Source organism: Coregonus clupeaformis, chromosome 14, assembly GCF_020615455.1.
Source record: "Coregonus clupeaformis isolate EN_2021a chromosome 14, ASM2061545v1, whole genome shotgun sequence".
NCBI classification, from domain to species: domain Eukaryota; kingdom Metazoa; phylum Chordata; class Actinopteri; order Salmoniformes; family Salmonidae; genus Coregonus; species Coregonus clupeaformis.
In genome coordinates this window covers 6,547,267-6,573,612 of record NC_059205.1, presented here as the reverse complement: position 1 = coordinate 6,573,612, position 26,346 = coordinate 6,547,267, and the positions used below count along the sequence as shown (strand labels likewise).

The 26,346-nt window shown below is 42.7% G+C and overlaps 1 protein-coding gene across 2 annotated transcripts in view; it reads right to left on the bottom strand.

Moving 5' to 3' along the window:
* The window catches only part of LOC121580560 (ankyrin repeat domain-containing protein 12), a 70,798-nt gene extending 51,091 nt beyond the window's left edge, over positions 1-19,707 (bottom strand). For both annotated transcript variants that reach the window (XM_041895500.2, XM_041895501.2), the window contains exon 1: positions 18,828-19,707. The gene's annotated coding sequence lies outside the window, so the exon portion shown is untranslated. The remainder of the gene's footprint in view (positions 1-18,827) is intronic.
* Between the last annotated feature and the right edge of the window lie 6,639 nt (positions 19,708-26,346).

Sequence of the window (26,346 nt, the reverse complement as noted above, 5' to 3'; positions counted from 1 at the left end):
CAAACAGAGAGCGAGATATATATATACTGCTCACAGAGAGAGAGAGAGAGAGAGAGAGAGACACTGCTCACACAGAGAGAGAGAGAGAGACACTGCTCACACAGAGAGAGAGAGAGAGAGAGAGAGACACTGCTCACAGAGAGAGAGACACTGCACACACACACAAACAGAGAGCGAGATATATATATACTGCTCACAGAGAGAGAGAGAGAGAGAGAGAGAGAGAGAGATAGAGAGAGAGATACTGCTCACAGAGAGAAACAGACCTAGAGAGAAAGTGACAGCGATGAAGGGAGAAAGCCATGAGAGATGACAGAGTGTGTTAAACAAACCCAAGTCTCTCCCCATATTCTGCTGTTGGCTAACATGCCGCTGTGTAATCTGTAGGCTCCACCCGCCCACCCACACAGAAACAGTCCCTCTCTGAACACACATTGAAGCCTCACAGCCTGTGAGATGCAGGAGCTAAAGCCAACTGCAGCGCAGATAGTGCAGACACTTCATATCATAACACTTTCGGTTTCACAACCTCATTCACACTCTGCTGCATTGAGCCAAACACACTCCTCTCTCTCTGAGTGATGTGTGTGTGTGTGTGGTTGGACCAGAAGTCCTCACAAGGATGGTAAAACTAGGAAAGGCCATTTCTCCGGTCCCCACATGGGAAAAGGCCATTTTAGGCTTACAATTAGTGTAAGGATTTTGAATGGGAATCAAACGTTTGTTTTACTGTCCTTGTGGGCACCAAACGTGTGTGTGTGTGTGTGTGTGTGTGTGTGTGTGTGTGTTCAACTGAACTGCTGTAACTAAAAGGGGAGTGATGTTATGCGAGACTTTCAAAACAACTGTCCAAATCAAACTCCCTGGAGATCAGCCAATTCCTCTCGTTCAGTTCTGTACAATCATTGAGGTTTTGAAAAAAGGTGTCTCTCAGAGAATTTGAGTAAGACATCTGTGTCCGTCGACTAGTTCTGCGCTCCGAGTAGTGTGTGAAGTAGGCTATACAAACCGTCTGCAACCGAATGCTATTCAGCGTCTTGGTTCATAATAACCTGGTTGTTGTTTGACAAAACGTACATAATAGTGTGTTATAAGGCTTAGATTAGAATACGGAGGAATAGCGATATGGCCGTCAAGGTTCTAAAATAGGCATTAAGCTAATTGACCTGAGCGGGGTGAAACAGTAAAAAACTGAAATCAGTTTTGGGGGCTTTCCCTAACGAGACATAATGCATGTGTGCAAAAACCTCAAAGAGGAACGTGTAGGCTTATGTTGTCTGTGAATGAGTGTGAGTAAAGCTACTTGAGTTTCTTTCCTTCATGCGTAGTAGTAACAACTAAATATCACAGGAAATGACCGCTCGGTGTTCGTCATCACAGTGAGAAGGACAGCATGACTTCACTACTCCGAGCAGCTTACAACTAAACTCAGCAAAAAACAGAAACGTCCCCTTTTCAGGACCCTGTCTTTCAAAGATAATTCGTAAAAATCCAAATAACTTCACAGATCTTCATTGTAAAGGGTTTAAACACTGTTTCCCATGCTTGTTCAATGAACCATAAACAATTAATGAACATCCACCTGTGGAACGGTCGTTAAGACACTAACAGCTTACAGACGGTAGGCAATTAAGGTCACAGTTATGAAAACTTAGAACGCTAAAGAGGCCTTTCTACTGACTCTGAAAAACACCAAAAGAAAGATGCCCAGGGTCCCTGCTCATCTGCGTGAACGTGCCTTAGGCATGCTGCAAGGAGGCATGAGGACTGCAGATGTGGCCAGGGCAATAAATTGCAACGTCCGTACTGTGAGACGCCTAAGACAGCGCTACAGGGAGACAGGACGGACAGCTGATCGTCCTCGCAATGGCAGACCACGTGTAACACCTGCACAGGATCGGTACATCCGAACATCACACCTGCGGGACAGGTACAGGACGGCAACAACAACTGCCCGAGTTACACCAGGAACGCACAATCCCTCCATCAGTGCTCAGACTGTCCGCAATAGGCTGAGAGAGGCTGGACTGAGGGCTTGTAGGCCTGTTGTAAGGCAGGTCCTCACCAGACATCACCAGCAACAACGTTGCCTATGGGCACAAACCCACCGTCTCTGGACCAGACAGGACTGGCAAAAAGTGCTCTTCATTGACGAGCAGCGGTTTTGTCTCACCAGGGGTGATGGTCAGATTCGCGTTTATCATCGAAGGAATGAGCGTTACACCGAGGCCTGTACTCTGGAGCGGGATCGAGGTGGAGGGTCCGTCATGGTCTGGGGCGGTGTGTCACAGCATCATCGGACTGAGCTTGTTGTCATTGCAGGCAATCTCAACGCTGTGTGTTACAGGGAAGACATCCTCCTCCCTCATGTGGTACCCTCCTGCAGGCTCATCCTGACATGACCCTCCAGCATGACAATGCCACCAGCCATACTGCTCGTTCTGTGCGTGATTTCCTGCAAGACAGGAATGTCAGTGTTCTGCCATGGCCAGCGAAGAGCCCGGATCTCAATCCCATTGAGCACGTCTGGGACCTGTTGAATCGGAGGGTGAGGGCTAGGGCCATTCCCCCCAGAAATGTCCGGGAACTTGCAGGTGCCTTGGTGGAAGAGTGGGGTAACATCTCACAGCAAGAACTGGCAAATCTGGTGCAGTCCATGAGGAGATGCACTGCAGTACTTAATGCAGCTGGTGGCCACACCAGATACTGACTGTTACTTTTGATTTTGACCCCCCCCCCCCTTGTTCAGGGACACATTAGTCAATTTCTGTTAGTCACATGTCTGTGGAACTTGTTCAGTTTGTGTCTCAGTGGTTGAATCTTGTTATGTTCATACAAATATTTATGTGTTAAGTTAGCTGAAAATCAACGCAGTTGACAGTGAGAGGACATATCTTTTTTTGCTGAGTTTACATCAATGAATAAATGAGTCCAAATGACATGAACGTGGTCTCGGACAGACAGCTGGCCAGGAGTTCCACATAGATATACATCATGTAGAACAGATGATTCTTCTGACGGTTCAGATAGATATATATCATGTAGAACAGATGATTCTTCTTGCACAGAGACAGCTGACATGTTTGGAGACTTGTTCAGATAGATTGATCAAAACAAGGCCTTTCATCTTCAGCAAGGAGTTATTCTCCTTCAGTTGTACAGTCAGAAATACAATATGTAACCTTGACGGTTCAAATAGAAATACATTTGGTAGATTGTAGAACACATCAATTCTTCGTAGCCAACTGTATATGTAGCGGAGATGATTTAGAGAGTCACGCTTTCATGGTGAGGTAAAACCCTGCCTGCAACATAAAAACCAGTGTCACCCAAGGCCCAAAAGAGAATTCCCACTTGGTCTAATGGTGAAGACGTTGGGTTTCCCAAGCGGAAGCCGACCAGTTAGGCCACTTGGTCTAATGGTGAAGACGTTGGGTTTCCCAAGCGGAAGCCGACCAGTTAGGCCACTTGGTCTAATGGTGAAGACGTTGGGTTTCCCAGCGAAGCCGACCAGTTAGGCCACTTGGTCTAATGGTGAAGACGTTGGGTTTCCCCGGATGCCGACCAGTTAGGCCACTTGGTCTAATGGTGAAGACGTTGGGTTTCCCGGCGAAGCCGACCAGTTAGGCCACTTGGTCTAATGGTGAAGACGTTGGGTTTCCCAAGCGGAAGCCGACCAGTTAGGCCACTTGGTCTAATGGTGAAGACGTTGGGTTTCCCAAGCGGATGCCGACCAGTTAGGCCACTTGGTCTAATGGTGAAGACGTTGGGTTTCCCAAGCGGAAGCCGACCAGTTAGGCCACTTGGTCTAATGGTGAAGACGTTGGGTTTCCCAAGCGGAAGCCGACCAGTTGGGCCACTTGGTCTAATGGTGAAGACGTTGGTTTTCCCAAGCGGAAGCCGACCAGTTAGGCCACTTGGTCTAATGGTGAAGACGTTGGTTTCCCAAGCGGAAGCCGACCAGTTGGGCCTTCGTATACATTCCATCTGTGTACAGCATTACTGAGTGTTCTGTACCTGAACTGAATACAAGCCAGACTATGGGACATTGGTCGCAACAATGTTTTCCGTGGCGTCACGCAATATCATTTATTTTAATAATCTTATAAAAAGTCATTCACAATGCTTTATTAAAAAAAAGTGTATTGACTACTGAGATGGTATTCAAGAAATAAGTTCCATAATTTTTTCATGACATTGAAAAGATGTTTTATGTGCAACCTAATCCAGTCATGCATTGTGGGTAGACAATTATGCTATTGTTATATTTTACAAACCTCAGTCAACAGTTACTAGTCCATCATCCTGCGGAGGTCGCTACTCTGGGGCAGAAAAGGACCTCAGTCAACAGTTACTAGTCCATCATCCTGCGGAGTTCGCTACTCTGGGGCAGAAAAGGACCTCAGTCAACAGTTACTAGTCCATCATCCTGCGGAGTTCGCTACTCTGGGGCAGAAAAGGACCTCAGTCAACAGTTACTAGTCCATCATCCTGCGGAGTTCGCTACTCTGGGGCAGAAAAGGACCTCAGTCAACAGTTACTAGTCCATCATCCTCGCGGAGTTCGCTACTCTGGGGCAGAAAAGGACCTCAGTCAACAGTTACTAGTCCATCACCCTGCGGAGTTCGCTACTCTGGGGGCAGAAAAGGACCTCAGTCAACAGTTACTAGTCCATCATCCTGCGGAGGTCGCTACTCTGGGGCAGAAAAGGACCTCAGTCAACAGTTACTAGTCCATCATCCTGCGGAGTTCGCTACTCTGGGGCAGAAAAGGACCTCAGTCAACAGTTACTAGTCCATCATCCTGCGGAGTTCGCTACTCTGGGGCAGAAAAGGACCTCAGTCAACAGTTACTAGTCCATCACCCTGCGGAGTTCGCTACTCTGGGGCAGAAAAGGACCTCAGTCAACAGTTACTAGTCCATCATCCTGCGGAGTTCGCTACTCTGGGGCAGAAAAGGACCTCAGTCAACAGTTACTAGTCCATCATCCTGCGGAGTTCGCTACTCTGGGGCAGAAAAGGTGAACATGCTGCTGTTCCTCGCCAGAAACCTTTAGGTAGGCCTGAGACATGGTAAAAAAACAACTAGACCAAATGGTTCCTAATTACACTTACATTTTAAATGTAGCCTATATTAAAATACAGATGCATCTTATTGGAAACACAGCCGATAGGATAGCACCAGGGGTATTCAACTCTTACCCTATGAGATCCACACAGCCGATAGGATAGCACCAGGAGTATTCAACTCTTACCCTATGAGATCCACACAGCCGATAGGATAGCACCAGGGGTATTCAACTCTTACCCTATGAGATCCACAGCCTCACCAGGGTTTAACTCCTTGAGATCCACACAGCCGATAGGATAGCACCAGGGGTATTCAACTCTTACCCTATGAGATCCACAGCCTATAGGATAGCACCAGGAGTATTCAACTCTTACCCTATGAGATCCACAGCCTATAGGATAGCACCAGGGGTATTCAACTCTTACCCTATGAGCCATGTTCATTCAAGTGTTATAAGGAACGTTATAGGCTAAATATTAATTTGTTTTATCTGATTGTCGTTGGACACGCCTACTCATTCAAGGGTTTTTCTTTATTTTGACTATTTTCTACATTGTAGAATAATAGTGAAGACATCAAAACTATTAAATAACACATATGGAATCCTGTAGTAAGCAAAAAAAGTGTTAAACAAATCAAGCAAAGGGTGGCTATTTGAAGAACCTCAAATATCAAATATATTTTGATTTGTTTAACACTTTTTTGGTTACTACATGATTCCATACGTGTTATTTAATAGTTTATGTCTTCACTATTATTCTACAATGTAAAAAATAGTCAAAATAAAGAAAAACCCTTGAATGAGTAGGTGTGTCCAAACTTTTGACTGGTAGTGTATATAAATGCACAATTTGTAAGCTATTGAAAATTAAATTGTTTGTGCGACAACGCCGACTCATCATTTATTTTTTGTTCCCGTTTATTGAAAGTGCTGCTTTGGGAGTTTATGCCCAATTGCCTGTTGCGCAATTCAAGGAAATGTATTTAAAAAAACGGACAACATTATAAATATTAGTTTATAAATTTAACAAAGTAACATTTACCGTAACTTGTATTGACATTAGCCTATGTGTAGGGCCTATATTATTGGCTGCTTGGTTTGAAAGGAGGGATTCTCTGATTTTACACTTTGGTCCTGTAAAGCAGAAATGTACCAGGTTTATTTAAACTTTCTATTCGATTAGTCCATCTGCAATTGTTTGTTCTCTCTCTCATTATTAAAATAATATGTTTCTATTTAGGCTCTAAGGTAAACAGCTTTGAGATGGAACTCTGTTAGGCTTATAGAGTAGAGTACGGTATGCCTAGGCCAACAAGTCACGTTCAAATTGAAAAATGGGGAGAAAAAGGGAAATTAATATGTTAAAACAATAAGCCAGACAACAGAGTGTCCGCTGTAAAAAGGCCCGTGATCCTCCCACATGTTAAAACAATAAGCCAGACAACAGAGTGTCCGCTGTAAAAAGGCCCATGATCATCCCACATGTTAAAACAATAAGCCAGACAACAGAGTGTCCGCTGTAAAAAGGCCCATGATCATCCCACATGTTAAAACAATAAGCCAGACAACAGAGTGTCCGCTGTAAAAAAGGCCCATGATCATCCCACATGTTAAAACAATAAGCCAGACAACAGAGTGTCCGCTGTAAAAAGGCCCATGATCATCCCACATGTTAAAACAATAAGCCAGACAACAGAGTGTCCGCTGTAAAAAGGCCCATGATCATCCCACATGTTAAAACAATAAGCCAGACAACAGAGTGTCCGCTGTAAAAAGGCCCATGATCATCCCACATGTTAAAACAATAAGCCAGACAACAGAGTGTCCGCTGTAAAAAGGCCCATGATCATCCCACATGTTAAAACAATAAGCCAGACAACAGAGTGTCCGCTGTAAAAGGCCCATGATCCTCCCACACGTTAAAACAATAAGCCAGACAACAGAGTGTCCGCTGTAAAAAGGCCCACGATCCTCCCACATTGGAGAGGAGAGAGAACACACGTTAGGCCCCATCTGACCTCTAGCTCTGCTATGGTGATCTCCACTCTGCCTACAATCTAGCTTGTTCTCTCGCATTACGTTCAATAGTCGACCAATCATATGTATTGAACATTTAGGCTACGGCCAATAGGGAATAGGCCGTTTGGCCCGTCGCCCTGCTGTGTGCTCACTGCAATGTTGTGCACCGCCAAGACTCCGGAGGTGCAGTCAAATTCAAATATGCTTAAACCCACAATGTCATCACCATCGACGATAGACGATCCAATGGTAAAAACAGCCCAAACCTAGAACAGACTACAGTCAGTATGTAAAACACGGATAAAATGTTTTATGATATACGGAGTAAACAGCAAAGTAGGGAGGCAATGCTCCTCTTCCGGCCAAGTCACTGAGGAACATTCTACCAGTGTGTGGTAGGTAGTGGACTGGACCCTACCACTCTAGTGGTGTTGGGCTCCTCTAGTAATCCATCCATGTATGCACTTTACTTGACAAAACCAAAGTATTTCCATAAGTAGGTTAGTGCAACAATGGGATACCGTCCTCAAGGTGAATGACTTAGGCTTTGTTTACACAGGCAGCCCAATTCTCATCTTTTGCCAATAATTGGCATTTAGAACCTTTCAAAATCAGATATTTTGCCCAAAATAAATCACATCCTTCGGCTACAGCCCAGAGTGCCGATCCCTAGTTAGGTTTATCTTACACCGAGATCAAACTACCAATAGGTGCCTCTGTATGTAAACAGGTAAAAAGGGGAAGACCCCCTGAGAAGGTCACCATCATGTTTATTTACATTTACATTTTAGTCATTTAGCAGACGCTCTTATCCAGAGCCACTTAAAGTTAGTGAGTGCATTCATTTTTAAAATTTTTCTTTTAGCCCCCCCAAAGTAATTTTTTCGTCGCCTCAAACAAGTAAACAAAATCTGTTTTTGCATCCATTGAGAATTACAATAGTTCCTCAACGTAGCCTATTAGAAAAATCTTTCCAGCTCTCTCCCTTTCGATAACCACTCAGCATGAAAGGGAAAATAAAATAAAAATAATGAATGCTCTGGTCTGGTGGAAACGTCATAAAAGAACACTAATTACTTCTTATCCCTTGTGTCTGTCTGTCCCGAGCTCACTGGGTCGGGAAACTGAGGACACATAATATTTGATACAATGTTGATACAATGTTGCAAGTTTTCTAGCACAAGCTTTGGGCCGGACTAAGTTAATAGTTGATACAATGTTTCAAGGAGCTTCAGGCTGGACCCAAGTTAATACAGTGAGGGAAAAAAGTATTTGATCCCCTGCTGATTTTGTACGTTTGCCCACTGACAAAGAAATGATCAGTCTATCATTTTAATGGTAGGTTTATTTGAACAGTGAGACAGAATAACAACAACAAAATCCAGAAAAACGTATGTCAAAAATGTTATTAAAAATATATATATATTTCACCTTTATTTAACCAGGTAAGCCAGTTGAGAACAAGTTCTCATTTACAACTGCAACCTGGCCAAGATAAAGCAAAGCAGTGCGATTTAAAAACAACACAGAGTTACATATGGGGTAAAAAAAACAGAAAGTCAAAAATACAACAGAAAATATATATACAGTGTGTTCAAATGTAGTAAGTTATGGAGGTAAGGCAATAAATAGGCCATAGAGCAAAATAGTTACAATTTCGTATATAACTGATTTATTCGTTATAAATTGATTTGCATGTTAATGAGGGAAATAAGACCCCCTCTCAATCAGAAAGATTTCTGGCTCCCAGGTGTCTTTTATACAGGTAACGAGCTGAGATTAGGAGCACACTCTTAAAGGGAGTGCTCCTAATCTCAGCTTGTTACCTGTATAAAAGACACCTGTCCACAGAAGCAATCAATCAATCAGATTCCAAACTCTCCACCATGGCCAAGACCAAAGAGCTCTCCAAGGAAGTCAGGGACAAGATTGTAGACCTACACAAGGCTGGAATGGGCTACAAGACCATTGCCAAGCAGCTTGGTGAGAAGGTGACAACAGTTGGTGCGATTATTCGCAAATGGAAGACACAAAAGACCTGTCAATCTCCCTCGGCCTGGGGCTCCATGCAAGATCTCACCTCGTGGAGTTGCAATGATCATGAGAACGGTGAGGAATCAGCCCAGAACTACACGGGAGGATCTTGACAATGATCTCAAGGCAGCTGGGACCATAGTCACCAAGAAAACAATTGGTAACACTACGCCGTGAAGGACTGAAATCCTGCAGCGCCCGCCTAGGTCCCCCTGCTCAAGAAAGCACATATACAGGCCCGTCTGAAGTTTGCCAATGAACATCTGAATGATTCAGAGGAGAACTGGGTGAAAGTGTTGTGGTCAGATGAGACCAAAATGGAGCTCTTTGGCATCAACTCAACTCGCCGTGTTTGGAAGAGGAGGAATGCTGCCTATGACCCCAAGAACACCATCCCCACCGTCAAACATGGAGGTGGAAACATTATGCTTTGAGGGTGTTTTTCTGCTAAGGGGACAGGACAACTTCACTGCATCAAAGGAACGATGGACGGGGCCATGTACCGTCAAATCTTGGGTGAGAACCTCCTTCCCTCAACCAGGGCATTGAAAATGGGTCGTGGATGGGTATTTCAGCATGACAATGACCCAAAACACACGGCCAAGGCAACAAAGGAGTGGCTCAAGAAGAAGCACATTAAGGTCCTGGAGTGGCCTAGCCAGTCTCCAGACCTTAATCCCATAGAAAATCTGTGGAGGGAGCTGAAGGTTTGAGTTGCCAAACGTCAGCCTCGAAACCTTAATGACTTGGAGAAGATCTGCAAAGAGGAGTGGGACAAAATCCCTCCTGAGATGTGTGCAAACCTGGTGGCCAACTACAAGAAATGTCTGATCTCTGTGATTGCCAACAAGGGTTTTGCCACCAAGTACTAAGTCATGTTTTGCAGAGGGGTCAAATACTTATTTCCCTCATTAAAATGCAAATCAATTTATAACATTTTTGACATATGTTTTTTCTGGATTTTTTGTTGTTGTTATTCTGTCTCTCACTGTTCAAATAAACCTACCATTAAAATTATAGACTGATCGTGTCTTTGTCAGTGGGCAAACGTACAAAATCAGCAGGGGATCAAATACTTTTTTCCCCTCACTGTAGTTGATACAATGTTTCAAGGAGCTTCAGGCTGACCCAAGTTAATAGTTGATACAATGTTTCCAGTTCCTCGCAGACAGGCCATGCGTAGCCAATGTGATTTATAGGATACAGAATATTTTCTACTTTTAGATTGGTTTCATTTTCATGTAGATAGAATTTTGATCAACCACATGACATTGATTGATATATGAGGACTATTATGTGCATATCAAAATCATAAAACTGGCACCCAGATCAGTAGAAATGTTTCGATAACTTGCCACTGCAAATGGAAAAGGTTGCAGACCGCTGGTGTAGCCTATTACCGACAACCTTGGGAGCATAATGGCGGACTCTGTGAAGGCCAGCTACCGGCGGGTAGTCTTCTGGTTAGGGGCAGACTCTGTGAAGGCCAGCTACCGGCGGAGGGAACAGGCTTTTTCTTTTTTTCTGGTTAGGCTATATTGATCTCTGGCTCCCTCTTTAGTAATTTGTGAGACTTCATTTGTAAATCGCAGTGCTTAAAAGCATCAGACAAGATCAGTAGCCTGTGTATGTACTAGTATATAGTTGATTTTATTAAAAAACATAGACACACCCTATGTATGGAAAAATACACGTTTTAAAATGTTGACCAATCGATTGGTCGAAAGAACAGCCAACTCTCGGTCAACCAATATTTTTTATTTTTTTATTTTTTGGGGTTGGGGACAGCCTTATTGCCTATGTAAACACATAAAAGGTTGTGATGATATAATGGTGCGTAAATATGATGGTGGAAGAACCTGTACTGAGTAGAAACAAAACCTCTTAAAAACAGGGTCGCTATGACCCAGTCTCCAGTGGCATCTGGTCCACTGCTGCTGTGGGTGGGTTGAAATCTGGTGTATAATATAATGTATGCCATTTGAAATAATGTATCCTTTTATCCAAAAGAGACTTACATTTGACATACAGGTGAACCCGGGTATCAAACCCACTATCCTGGTGTTGCTAGCACCACGCTCTACCAACTAAGCTAGAGGAGCTTGGTGTATGAATGCAAGGCCTTGAATAGAAGGGCTACTGGTGGATTTCATGTCAGGTAAAGCTAGAATCACAATGGTCTACTTCACATTCGTGGCCTCCAGCACCACCCCAACATGTGAACGCTGCACCTTTCTATGTTCTGTAGTAAAAAATAAATGTGTTTCCAAAGACATCAGTGTGCATCGTGTGATTTTAACTATTTACAAGTACACATTGCCTACTAAGTGGTTGATGATGTCATTGGAAACACTCATCTTCTGCTATCTTTAAAAAAAAAAAACATGATGTTGGAGATTAATATGAAGTAGAACATCTTAGAAAATGTCCCTTTTAAAATGTCAGTTTTACTGATATTGGAGGCATTCGTAATAAATGACGTAAGAAATGAATCCAAATTAGACCCCTTGTGTGACCATATGCTGGTGCGGTTGGCCCTGGGTTCCTCCTAATGCAAGACAATGATAGACCACATGTGGCTGGAGTGTGTCAGCAGTTCCTGCAAGAGGAAGGCATTGATGCTATGGACTGGCCCTCCCGTTCCCCAGACCTGAATCCAATTGAGCACATCTGGGACATCATGTCTCGCTCCATCCACTAACGCCACGTTGCACCACAGACTGTCCAGGAGTTGGCGGATGCTTTAGTCCAGGTCTGGGAGGAGATCCCTCAGGAGACCATCCGCCACCTCATCAGGAGCATGCCCAGGCGTTGTAGGGAGGTCATACAGGCATGTGGAGGCCACACACACTACTGAGCCTCATTTTGACTTGTTTTAAGGACATTACATCAAAGTTGGATCAGCCTGTAGTGTGGTTTTCCACTTTAATTTTGAGGGTGACTCCAAATCCAGACCTCCATGGGTTGATACATTTGATTTCCATTAATAATTTGTGTGATTTTGTTGTCAGCACATTCAACTATGTAAAGAAAAAAGTATTTAATAAGATTATTTCATTCATTCATATCTAGGATGTGTTATTTTAGTGTTCCCTTTATTTTTTCGAGCAGTGTATAAACACCATGGGACCACGCAGCCGTCATACTGCTCAGGAAGGAGACGCGTTCTGTCTCCTAGAGATGAACGTACTTTGATGCGAAAAGTGCAAATCAATCCCAGAACAACAGCAAAGGACCTTGTGAAGATGCTGGAGGAAACAGGTACAAAAGTATCTATATCCACAGTAAAAACGAGTCCTATATCGACATAACCTGAAAGGCGGCTCAGCAAGGAAGAAGCCACTGCTCCAAAACCACCATAAAAAAGCCAGACTACGGTTTGCAACTGCATATGGGGACAAAGATCGTACTTGAAGCACGGGGGTGGCAGCATCATGCTGTGGGGGCGCTTTGCTGCAGGAGGGACTGGTGCACTTCACAAAATAGATGGCATCATGAGGAAGGAAAATTATGTGGATATATTGAAGCAACATCTCAAGACATCAGTCAGGAAGTTAAAGCTTGGTCGCAAATGGGTCTTCCAAATGGACAATGTCCCCAAGCATACTTCCAAAGTTATGGCAAAATGGCTTAAGGACAACAAAGTCAAGGTATTGGAGTGGCCATCACAAAGCCCTGACCTCAATCCTATAGAAAATTTGTTGGCAGAACTGAAAAAGCGTGTGCGAGCAAGGAGGCCTACAAACCTGACTCAGTTAAACCAGCTCTGTCAGGAGGAATGGGCCAAAATTCACCCTATTTAATGTGGGAAGCTTGTGGGAGGCTACCCGAAACGTTTGACACAAGTTAAACAATTTAAAGGTGATGCTACCAAATACTAATTGAGTGTATGTAAACTTCTGACCCACTGGGAATGTGATGAAATAAATAAAAGCTGAAATAAATCACTCTCTACTATTATTCTGACATTTCACATTCTTAAAATAAAGTGGTGATCCTAACTGACCTAAGACAGGGAATTTTTACTAGGATTAAATTTCAGGAATTGTGAAAAACTGAGTTTAAATGTATTTGGCTAAGGTGTATGTAAACTTACGACTTCAACTGTACATGTCGGTTGTTTTGCTCTAGGACGTCCACAAGCCTCTCAAGACTCGTCTACAATCTACACACAATACCCCATAATGACGAAGCTAAATGTTTTGTTAATTTATCTAAAACAAGAAATACTTTAATACCTTATTCACATGAGTATTGAGACCCTTTGCTATGAGCTCAGGTGCATCCTGTTTGCATTGATCATAATATGCCATTTAGCAGACGCTTTTATCCAAAGCGACTTAGTCATGTGTGCATACATTTTTACGTATGGGTGGTCCCGGGGATCGAACCCACTACCCTGGCGTTACAAGCGCCATGCTCTACCAATTGAGCTACAACTTGATTGGAGTCCACCTGTGGTAAATTAAATTGATTGGACATGATTTGGAAAGGCACACGTCTATATAAAAAGGTCCCCACAGTTGACAGTGCATGTCAGAGCAAAAACCAAGCCATGAGGTCGAAGGAATTGTCCGTAGAGCTCAGAGACAGGATTGTGTCGAGGCACAGATCTGGGGAAGGATACCAAAAAAATTTCTGCAGCATTGAAGGTCCCCAAGAACACAGTGGCCTCCATCATTCTTAAATGGAAGAAGTTTGGAACCACTAAGACTCCTTCCTAGAGCTGGCCGCCCGGCCAAACTGAGCAATCGGGGGAGAAGGGCCTTGGTCAGGGAGGTGACCAAGAACCCGATGGTCACTCTGACAGAGCTCCAGAGTTCCTCTGTGGGGATGGGAGAACCTTCCAGATGGACAACCATCTCTGCAGCACTCCACCAATCAGGCCTTTATGGTAGAGTGGCCAGACGGAAGCCACTCCTCAGTAAAAGGCACATGACAGCCCGCTTGGAGTTTGCCAAATGGCACCTAAAGGACTCTGACCATGAGAAACAAGATTCTCTGGTCTGATGAAACCAAGATTGAACTCTTTGGCCTGAATGCCAAGCGTCACATCTGGAGGAAACCTGGCACCATCCCTAGGGTGAAGCATGGTGGTGGCAGCATCATGATATGGGGATGTTTTTCAGCAGCAGCGACTGGGAGACTAGTCAGGATCGATGGAAAGATGAATGGAGCAAAGTACAGAGAGATCCTTGATGAAAACCTGCTCCAGAGCGCTCAGGACCTCAGACTGGGGCAAAGGTTCACCTTCCAACAGGACAACAACCCTAAGCACACAGCAAAGACAACGCAGGAGTGGCTTCGGGACAAGTCTCTGAATGTCCTTGAGTGACCCCGCCAGAGCCCGGACTTGAACCCGATCGAACATCTCTGGAGAGACCTGAAAATAGCTGTGCAGCAACGTTCCCCATCCAACCTGACAGAGCTGGAGAGGATCTGTAGAGAAGAATGGGAGAAACTTCCCAAATACAGGTGTGCCAAGCTTGTAGCGTCATACCCAAGAAGACTCTAAGCTGTAATCGCTGCCAAAAGTGCTTCAACAAAGTACTGTGTAAAGGGTCTGAATACTTATGTAAATGTCATTTGTTTTTTTTATTTTAAATACATGAAAAAAATTCTACAAACCTGTTTTTGCTTTGTCGTTATTGGGTAGTGTGTGTAGATTGATGAGGGGGAAAACAAACAATTTAATCCATTTTAGAATAAGGCTGTAACGTAACAAAATGTGGAAAAAGTCAAGGGGTCTGAATACTTTTCCGAATGCACTGTGTTGACAGTCATTAAATGAACAATTCATTTTGCATGCTGAACAACAAATGAATTAGTGGGTGATGGTGATTTTAGATAAAAAGTGGGGGGGACAAAAAGCAAACATTACATAAACCATAGACATACTTCATTTACACACACAAACACACAGAGAGAAGTCAGCTCAGACAGATCCAGCTCAGAGAGGCCCAGCCCGTGAGCTTCATCAGCAGCAGATTTTAATTTAGAAATGGATAACGAATGTGTTCATGCAACAATTATTAGTGCATCGAATCGAGTCGTTCCTCTAATCAAACTGAATAGTTACAAACCAAAACGCATCGTTCCTTTAAATCGCATCGTAGTCCATGTATCTAGATACGTATCGAATCGTCTTAAAAGGGAAAGATGCACATCCCTACTAGATATGTAAATGAAGGCAGGGTAAAGTGACTAGGCATCAGGATAGATAATAATAAGGTATTTGAGGTAGATATGTACATGAAGGCAGGGTAAAGTGACTAGGCATCAGGATAGATAATAAGGTATTTGAGGTAGATATGTACATGAAGGCAGGGTAAAGTGACTAGGCAACAGGATAGATAATAATAAGGTATTTGAGGTAGATATGTAAATGAAGGCAGGGTAAAGTGACTAGGCAACAGGATAGATAATAATAAGGTATTTGAGGTAGATATGTACATGAAGGCAGGGTAAAGTGACTAGTCATCAGGATAGATAATAATAAGGTATTTGAGGTAGATATGTACATGAAGGCAGGGTAAAGTGACTAGGCATCAGGATAGATAATAATAAGGTATTTGAGGTAGATATGTACATGAAGGCAGGGTAAAGTGACTAGGCATCAGGATAGATAATAATAAGGTATTTGAGGTAGATATGTACATGAAGGCAGGGTAAAGTGACTAGGCATCAGGATAGATAATAAGGTATTTGAGGTAGATATGTACATGAAGGCAGGGTAAAGTGACTAGGCATCAGGATAGATAATAATAAGGTATTTGAGGTAGATATGTACATGAAGGCAGGGTAAAGTGACTAGGCATCAGGATAGATAATAATAAGGTATTTGAGGTAGATATGTACATGAAGGCAGGGTAAAGTGACTAGGCATCAGGATAGATAATAATAAGGTATTTGAGGTAGATATGTACATGAAGGCAGGGTAAAGTGACTAGGCATCAGGATAGATAATAATAAGAGTAAAATAAAGAACAGAGTAGCAGCAGCATACGAGTGTGTGCGTGCGTGTTGTGTCGGTATGCGTGTGTATGTAGTGTATGTGAAGTAGGGCCGGGACGATACCAGTATCACGATACTTGTTAGTATCGTGACAAGGAAACAAAACACGAAGCGGATTTAACTTCTTTAGGAAAACAGCCCTGATGTTGGAAAACAAACATCATTATGTTGTCATCCAGAGTCACATGTATTTATTTTCCAAGCTCCAAGCACACAATATTTTACATACAGCAGGTTTTTAAAGTACCAAAGAGTTGGGTCTGCTTCGTGTTATCATTTTTGCCATGGAAAAATGATTGCGATACTGGTATCAACCCACCCCTAAATGTGTGTGGGTTTTGTGTGAGTGTCATGCATACAATAATGCGATTATTGTGGATAGTCAGATTATTAACAGTTTGATTAAAACTTTCACATGCTTTGCAAGAAGACCGATTTCCCTAATAATCCTGTTTACATGGACACATTTGAAATCAGGCAACCTGATGGCACCGATAAACGCAGAAAATTGCCAATCACAATAAACGTTCTACCACTTTGAACATGTTATTTTTTTGGGAAGCATGTTTGATTCTGAGTTTGGACATATAAAGTCTGTATGTGGAAACCACTTCTAAGACACATACATGCAGTTGTTCCAAACGCCACTCACTTGCAAAAAGAGGGAAGCTTGCTCTGCTGGCGCTGCCACGTGCGCAGATCAAAAAAGGGTATTTACACATCCTAATAATTCTAAAAGATTGCTCAGAAAACCAGGTGTTTTAAATCGGGATATGCTTACTTAGATTTTGTGGTCCTCTGTAGCTCAGCTGGTAGAGCACGGCGCTTGTAACGCCAAGGTAGTGGGTTCGATCCCCGGGACCACCCATACACAAATGTATGCACGCATGACTGTAAGTCGCTTTGGATAAAAGCGTCTGCTAAATGGCATATTATTATTATTTTGACCTGACGCCGATTAAGATAAGCAGAGTAATGTGTTTACATGACTATTACATTATAATAATAACCGGTTTAATATGTAAACGTACTCTGTGTAGTTTTGTGTCAGTGAGTTTTAAGTACTTGGTACTACAGTAACACAAATATGGAACATGATGTGACTACAAAAAACACAATTTTAGTGTAGTGACGATCACCAAGTTTGACATTCAAACCAGAATTCCGTCATCGAGCTAAATAATGACAATTCATGGTGTTGGCAAAGGCCCATTTTTAAAGGAAAATATACAGGACTAGTATTTTGGGAGTTTGTTTTCAACATGTTTGTGTTTAAGACTGAAACCCAAGGGTTAGTCACTATGCATTCAGTAATTCACTTTATTACACACACTAATATCCTTTGATTATTTAGGGTTAGCTATACATTTGTAGTACGAAAAGGTGAAAACTATTTCAATAAATTGATATTATTTGCAACTAAATTCATAGATTGTGTCATTATCATTGCTGCCTCACCGAAGACAATAGCGGGATATCAATTTCAACCTGTATTGCACTGATATTAGGCTATACAAAATACTGCAACAGCATGGGAGGGTAGAAATGACGTCGCCCTTGATTTGATATTTCATCATAAATGGAAACAGTTCATTCTGCACCCATCGTGGCTATAATAAACGTTAAATATATTTTTTATATCATTGTCACGAACGAGACAGATCTGAAATAATATTCAGGTACACATCTGCGCTGGTGGCTTGGTTTTGTATAGGATCTGAGTGAGTACACATGTTTTGATACGTCCTTTAGACAAAAAAGGTTTCCAGAGCGAAGGACAGTCACACCACAGACAGACAGCGGTTTCAGCCAACACAACACACCCCCAAACGCTTGACTCGCTGCTGTACCTTGGCTGTACTGTTGTCAGATAGCTTGTTTTGACTGTGCAGTGCCTTTACAAATAATTATAAACGTTGTTGTGTGCATATTACAGATCCAACGTGGCAAATATTGGACGTTATAAAACGTATATGGCACAGAAATGACGCGAATACAGTTAGCTTGCTAGCTAGTTAGGGATAACGTAGCTAGTTTTCAGAGAATAGCATGCTTACGCTACGTTCGGCGCTAAAATTCTTGTAATGAGGGCTACAGTAGTTAGCTAACGTTAAGCTATTCCTTCTGAGGTGGCGAACCAGCTACGTTTTTTGTAATGTGGCGAGCTTGCTACCTGGCGGACGTCTGGTCAATTTACTGTGCAGCATATGTTTAGAAAAGAGAGTTAGATCATATTTCAAATCGTTAAATGTGTAGGTACATAAAGAGAACAAAACCATCCCGTGTAGACAAAAGCCCGCTGAGGCGAATGCCCCCATCACCGATTCCCCCCTTCCCCTGTGCTAGCAAAGCTAGCTACGAACAGGCTAGCTGAAGCCAACTAGCTAGCCAGTTTGTCACCCAGCTTTTGCCCTCGATACACTACAATTCTTCATATTCTTGGTGCAAAAGCAACTTCGCCACATAAGTAAGCAACTCTTACTAAATGAAACGTGTCTAAAGTACGTGACATACAACTAAAAAAAAAAAAACACGTTGTGGCATAGCTAACCTCCCATTTCCGAAACCGCTACGTCAAAGTTGGTTAGCTTGTTAGCTAGCTCTCCAACTAGCCAGAAGACTAACTGGGGTTTTCCTATGATCATGGGCAATCAAAACTAAATAAATATGAACCGTACTTTCTGCTTACCTTTTTTCAATACTTGTCAGGTTCTGCCTGTTCATTCGTGTTCGATCATGAAGACAAAACAACGTAACTTTAAACAGTAATTTCCTAAATATTGGAACGTTAACAGTAGCTAGCTAACTAGCTAGCCTACGGCTGTGTGACGTCTCCTTCCAGTTTATTGCTGGGTTTGAAAACATACCCAGTTGTCGGTCGTCTTCAAGAAAAGCCCCCAGCGAAAACATGCACACGTCGGTCCCGTTGGCGGAGAGCAGTCATGTGGTCACTTGAGCCCTTGCGGATCTTAAAAAAGGTCTACGTCTGCTGGATAATGGGTATGTCAAGCTATTTACCGCATTTTAAACCCTTTCCGGAACTGACAGAAAGGCCTCGATACAATAAAAAGCTTCGTTAGGGTAGAATGTACATCTAAAGTGGGGGTTTATTCCGTTTATAGACACCGAATGGTGAGTATTTTGCAAGTCAACTTTGGGGTGTATAGTAGAGGGAGAGGTGGATATTTTCCGCTCCACTCTGCAGCCTGGGAATGTTTTTCGAACATGTCGGATGAAGAAATAACAGAGAGGTAATCTGACTATGTGCATTCAATTGTAATTTAAAATGCATAGACTGTTTTCTAGTTCCGTCAATGCGTTTGCGTCGTTCCTGCAGCTCTATCTACATCGAATTGTTGTGGCGCAGTGATATTTGCATTATGTGGGTATGAACGCGCATGCGCGGTGGGAGAACATTATGAAAGATTGTCTATTATATTGACAAGAGATTCGAGTGCCCGCTCTCACAATGGAAATACACGTCCTCAAAGATGGAACGCATGCGGGAGGGGGCGATATCAGGTGGGACCATTCTAGCCAATGAGGGCAGATACGCGTGTGAACAGGCCATAGAGATGGATATGACTCATCTTTGTATCTGTATAAATCAAATCAAATTTTATTTGTCACATACACGTGTTTAGCAGATGTTATAGCGGGTGTAGCGAAATGTTTGCGCTTCCTTCTCCGACATTATAGCATCTGTGAAGCTGTTGCCATTGAAGCAACTCCATTTTAAAGTAGTCCATTTTCTTCTTCATTGGCTGATTGGTCTCAACTCATAGGAATCCCCACCCAGTTGACACATTTAAAATGGAATCCCTCAATTACAATATCCATGTTAAAACGTGTTATACCCATCAAGAGTCCTCTATCGATCTCTATGACAGCAGGCACAACTACGATATAAAGTAGTTTTTTTTCAAACTTGACAAAATACCACGTGTGTCTAGCCTGAAAACTCACGGTACACTGTGAAACGTCATCTTCACTGAGTCTTGCTGCGCTACTGAACAGACAAGTGCAATAGTGCACTTTCTACTGGTGTCTTAACTACCGGTGTCGCCCCAGCCTCCCGTGTACCGGAGTCCTCCTGCCTAGCTAACAGTGCCAGACAGGCGATGGCGAAGTACACTGTCTACGCTACCACTGTCCTAGCAAGTTACCTATCCCGTCTGCTGTGTTCTACGCTACCAGTGTCCTAGCAAGTTACCTATCCCGTCTGCTGTGTTCTAGTTAATTAGCACACAGTGTCTTTGCCAAACACTTGCCCTCGCTGTCGTTACAGAACTGCGGGAAAACAGTGTGTGCCCGACAGGCGGGGGACTAACGACACTGCCGGTGTCCTAGCTATCTCTAGCTAGCTACCTATTTTTGCCTGTTCTGTACCGGAGTCCTAGCTAGCTAACTAACTAGCACCGTGTCCTAAATGCCTGCCGAACAACTGCCCTCGTTAACAGAACTGCGGGAAAACGGTGCCCGACAGGCGAGGGCGAAGGACACTGTCTACCGGTGTGCTTGCTAACTACCTTTCTCGCCTCCCGCTTGCAGTGTACCAGAGTCCTAACTTGCTAACTAGCTAGCTAGCACCCAGTGTCCTAAATGCCTGCCGAACAACTGCCATCGTTAACAGAACTGCGCGGAAGACTGCCTGACAGGCGAGGGCCAGTCTACCATTGTCCTAGTTCGCTATCGTTGTTGCCCCCCATCTCTTCTTCAGTGGGTTTAGCGCCGGTTGGCATCCAACGTTATGGAGCATTATCGCCACCTACTGTACTGAAGCTCCCCTGTGTCCAGGAGTCTTCGCTTAAAAATGGACCGATAGAAGCATAAAGAGGGGTTCCGGCAGATACAGGAACGCCCCGAATTGCGGGTCTCAATTGCACCCTTCTGAATAAGGATAGTGTTTGTAAGGCAAGATGGAAGAGAGCATTTCTCTAGTCCGAGATCTCATTTATTTTGGTAGATTGCAACATATGAACTTTTCATTCAAGACAGGATAATTATATTGTTTCAGGTGATAAAACATGTTACTTTTCCTCAACTTGTTTCTAAACTTTATAGCAAGTCAAGCTAGCTTGCACTGCAGATAAGATAGCTAGCTAGCTAGGCTAGGTTGAAGATACCACTGTAAACATAACGTCATTGCCATCTCGATAAACTTACACGTGAGGCAAAAGTCATAATATAATTGGCTTAACTGCCAATGTATTTACCATTACTATTAAAATAGTACTCACTTATATGAATGGGAAATTGTTTACAAGTTGCTAGCTGGGTCATTCTACAGATTCGGTGACATTTCAGTATTGTCAGTGTCCCAAGATGTACTAGTGTTATAACTTGTCAGAACATTTATCAAACTACACTTAAATTACAACATTTCAAAGTTTTACATGTTTTTAATATGGAGTAGAGAATATGATTTTAAACAGAGATGAATTTCAATACTTATATGTTTGCTTTTCTTAGGAGTATTAAGAATTTCGCCTGTCCCTATTGACCATCATGCAAATGGCGTGACTCATTTTGAGTACACAGTGTTAAATAATAATGCTTTTTTTTTGTTAAATTAATTGTATATGCCCCCTTATTATGCATAATCCATTTTCTCAGCATAATACATTTTATTTTCTGAGAAATTCAGGCTTTTACCCCTGTCCTTGTATTTCTTTCAACCCCGTAACGCAACAATACCCCCCACTCACAATTAAATAATGGTTTGATCCTGTGGACATCATTTATGAGGAAGTGACATCATACAAGTCTTCAGAGAAGCCTGGTGTGACAAGTGGTAAGCTGCTCTCTCACTTTTTATAAATATTTCATGTTTTTTAAGCACATATGGGCTTTGTCAATCTCAGGTATTCAACTCTGTTGGGGGGGGGGAATTCATAGTTAAGATTTTACCAAGAATTGTTTTTATAGCTATGAAGTATAACAATGTCTTTTGTTGAATAAGGCCAAGTGGCACACTGCTAGCTGCTAGCATCCCGAATTAGCAACAGATTAGCACAAAATCTTCAACCCTGTCACATTCAACCCCATCACATTTTTCAATGTTACGGGGTTGAATGGCTGTTACAGGGTTGAATAGCTGTTAAATCTTAGCAATATTTAATGTATATTGCTTAATACCAATCATATTTTCTTGTTGAATGTTTGTTGTTTACGGTTTTACAGTATCAACTAAAAGTACAAGGAATTTTTGAAAATAATAACTTAAAAAAAGTGACAATTAATTTGTTCTCTCTCCTATATACATTGACATATTTAGGAGTATTATCTGCAAGTTCATGTTCATTTTACTACATAGTGATTAAAAGGATACAATATTTAGTCTTGAAGAGTAAGCAGGTCATTGACTTGACCTTGACCTACAATTTCAGATTCAACAATGGAAAAAACAGCAGCAGAAAGGAAACACACATAGAGAGGAAGGTGAGGGACATCCGCGCGCCGGTGGTCAGGTAATTCTCCTGGACATGGGAAGGGAGCACCAGATGGTGTTGGTGCAACCCTAAAAAGAACCGCAGACAGGCTGATAAGTCAAGGATGTGACATCCCAAATGCTCATACTCTGTACAGGGTCTTAGAGGAGAACAACACTGCCATCAAGCTTTACTTCATTGAAGACGAGGCCATCGAGAAAGCCGTCCAAGGTATGCCAGCCAATTTGCCAGTAGTTCCATCCACAATGCGGATCCACCAAGTTGTTTGTGTGGCTGCAAGGCAAATTGCCTACCGTGATGTAAGCTGTATGTGCACAGTCCACAACAAGAAACTGGAATGCCAGTGTTTCAATACACAACATTTCACATTTACCCCTAAAGTTACATCAGTCGTGTCACAGAGGGAGGTTGATTGGGCAAATCCAGACATATGCGGGAAATGGTGCGTGGCCAAATATGATGACGATTTCTATCCCGGAATAATTCTAGCCACAGATGAATCCCATGTGCAGGTCAAATGCATGTGCTGTGCTGGACCAAATAGGTACTTCTGGCCACTTCTTGATGATATCCTGTGGTATCCATTTGAGGACATCTTGGAACACATTGATCCCCCCTAAACCGGTGACTTCTAGGCACATGGAAATACAGAAGGAAGTGTGGGCTAGGCTCTCTCAGTAAAAATGGTGAACAAACTGTAGGCTTACCTATAGGTTATTAATGTTAAGATGTTTGCTTAATGTTCAAACATTCAAACAACACAGACATTCCTGCCATTACTCTGGATATTTCTATGAAATCAATGAAAATGTTGTAACTGTTGTTAGTTTATTAATGTGTTTTAATCTGTCTAGATTTCATCTTGATTGTTTAAACTTTAAAAGCTATGTTGACAGTAGTTTAAAATGTTAAAAAATGGCAACATGTGACCTATATAGGTTATCAATGTTAAGATGTTTGCTCAATGTTCAAACAGACTCCTGCCATTATCAGATGGATATTTTTATGAAATCAATGAAATGTTGTTACTGTTATTAGTTCATTAATGTGTTTTACTCTGTCTAGCTTTCATCTAGATTCTTTAGATTTTAAAAGCTATGTTGACAGTAGGTTTAAAAATGTTTAAAATGTTTAAAAAATGGCAACATGTTAGTGATCTCAAAAGATAAAACATATGACACGTGATGCTTTTCACTCAACCCTGTTACATGATTTTCAACCCTGTTGCGGTGCATTCATCCCTGTTACGAGATTATTTTTTTACATTTTTGTATTAAATACACAAAATATAACATCAATAGTGTTTTTATTGTGTGTATTAAATCAGGGTAAATAAGGCTATTTCAATTTTGTCAGGAATTACGCAGCATTCTTGCACATTTCTTGCGAAAATGTGGAGTTAGATTAGAAATTTCTTCATCGTAAACTGGAAAGGATGGTGCTGGTCAGTTTTTCTTGATTTTCTCTTTAATTACAATATGCCATTATTTACAAGGGACATCTAAACTGTGAGATTATGCCAGAAGCTGATCTCAAGCTTATTGGAAAAATGAATAGTTGAATAACAAAATGACTGTGACGGGGTTGAATTAAATTAGGCCTTGTTTGAGAAAATAATACAGAATAATAACTTAATACTCTACATTGAGATGGGAAAAGGTATTTTCTATCAAGTACACACATTACTTTGTCACATCAAATAAAAAAAAGCTTAAGATTAATGTTCATTGTTTCATCCTCCTCAATCACAAAAGGCACCGAATCTGTAGAATGACCCAGCTATCCCATAGAGCAATCACCGAAAACCACATATTTTCATTGTCTTCTGTGGTTTGACAACTCCCTGGACTGAAGACAATGCAGTTTGGAAAATGTCAAAGTATGCAGAGTCCGTCTCGCAATGTAGCCTTCAACCGCAAGGGGGCGTTGCGATTCCACTCCATTGTGGACGTCCCCATTGAAATGCAAGGAGTCTGGGTAGCCAGACAAACGTGCGTCCACTTGTATATCAGTGCATTCGTAACAACCTAACTATTACGACATTTCTATTCGATCGAATAAGCCTCACGTAGCAAATTAGCAATAGTCTGGGTAGCCATTTGATTAGATGTTCAGGAGTCTTATGGCTTGGGGGAGAAGCTGTTTAGAAGCCTCTTGGACCTAGATTTGGGGCTCCGGTACCGCTTGCCATGCGGTAGCAGAGAGAACAGTCTATGACTAGGGTGGCTGGGGTCTTTGACAATTTTTAGGGCCTTCCTCTGACACCGCCTGGTATAGAGGTCCTGGGTGGCAGGAAGCATGGCCCCAGTGATGTGGTCCTCTGTAGCTCAATTGGTAGAGCATGGCGCTTGTAACGCCAGGGTAGTGGGTTCGATCCCCGGGACCACCCATACGTAAAAATGTATGCGCACATGACTGTAAGTCGCTTTGGATAAAAGCGTCTGCTAAATGGCATATTATTATTATTATTATTATTATTATTATAATAATGGTCCTCTGTAGCTCAGCTGGTAGAGCACGGCGCTTGTAACGCCAAGGTAGTGGGTTCGATCCCCGGGACCACCCATACACAAAAAAAATGTATGCACGCATGACTGTAAGTCGCTTTGGATAAAAGCGTCTGCTAAATGGCATATTATTATTTATTATTATTATTATTATTGATGTACTGGGCCGTACACACTACCCTCTGTAGTGCCTTGCGGTCGGAGGCCGAGCAGTTGCCATACCAGGCAGTGATGCAACCAGTCAGGATGCTCTCGATGGTGCAGCTGTAGAACCTTTTGAGGATCTGAGGACCCATGCCAAATCTTTTCAGTCTCCTTAGGAGAAATAGATTTTGTCGTGCCCTCTTCACGACTGTCTTGGTGTGCTTGGACCATGTTAGTTTGTTGGTGATGTAGACACCAAGGAACTTGAAGCTCTCAACCTGCTCCACTACAGCCCTGTCGATGAGAATGGGGGCGTGCTCAGTCCTCTTCTTTTTCCTGTAGTCCAGAATCATCTCCTTTGTCTTGATCACGTTGAGTCCTGCACCACACAGCCAGGTCTCTGACCCCCTCCCTATAGGCTGTCTCGTCGTTGTCGGTGATCAGGCCTACCACTGTTGTGTCATCTGCAAACTTAATGATGGTGTTGGAGTCGTGCCTGGCCATGCAGTCATGAGTGAACAGGGAGTACAGGAGGGGACTGAGCACGCACCCCTGAGGGGCCCCCGTGTTGAGGATCAGCGTGGCAGATGTGTTGTTACCTACCCTTACCACCTGGGGGCGGCCCGTCAGGAAGTCCAGGATCCAGTTGCAGAGGGAGGTGTTTAGTCCCAGGGTCCTTAGCTTAGTGATGAGCTTTGAGGGCACTATGGTGTTGAACGCGGAGCTGTAGCAATGAATGGCATTCTCACATAGGTGTTCCTTTTGTCCAGGTGTGAAAGGGCAGTGTGGAGCGCAATAGAGATTGATTCATCTGTGGATCTGTTGGGGCGGTATGCAAATTGGAGTGGGTCTAGGGTTTCTGGGATAATGGTGTTGATGTGAGCCATGACCAGCCTTTCAAAGCACTTAATGGCTACAGACGTCAGTGCTACGGGTCAGTAGTCATTTAGGCAGGTTATCTTAGTGTTCTTGGGCACAGGGACTATGGTGGTCTGCTTGAAACATGTTGGTATTACAGACTCAGTCAGGGACATGTTGAAAATGTCAGTGTAGACACTTGCCAGTTGGTCAGTGCATGCTCTGAGTACACGTCCTGGTAATCCGT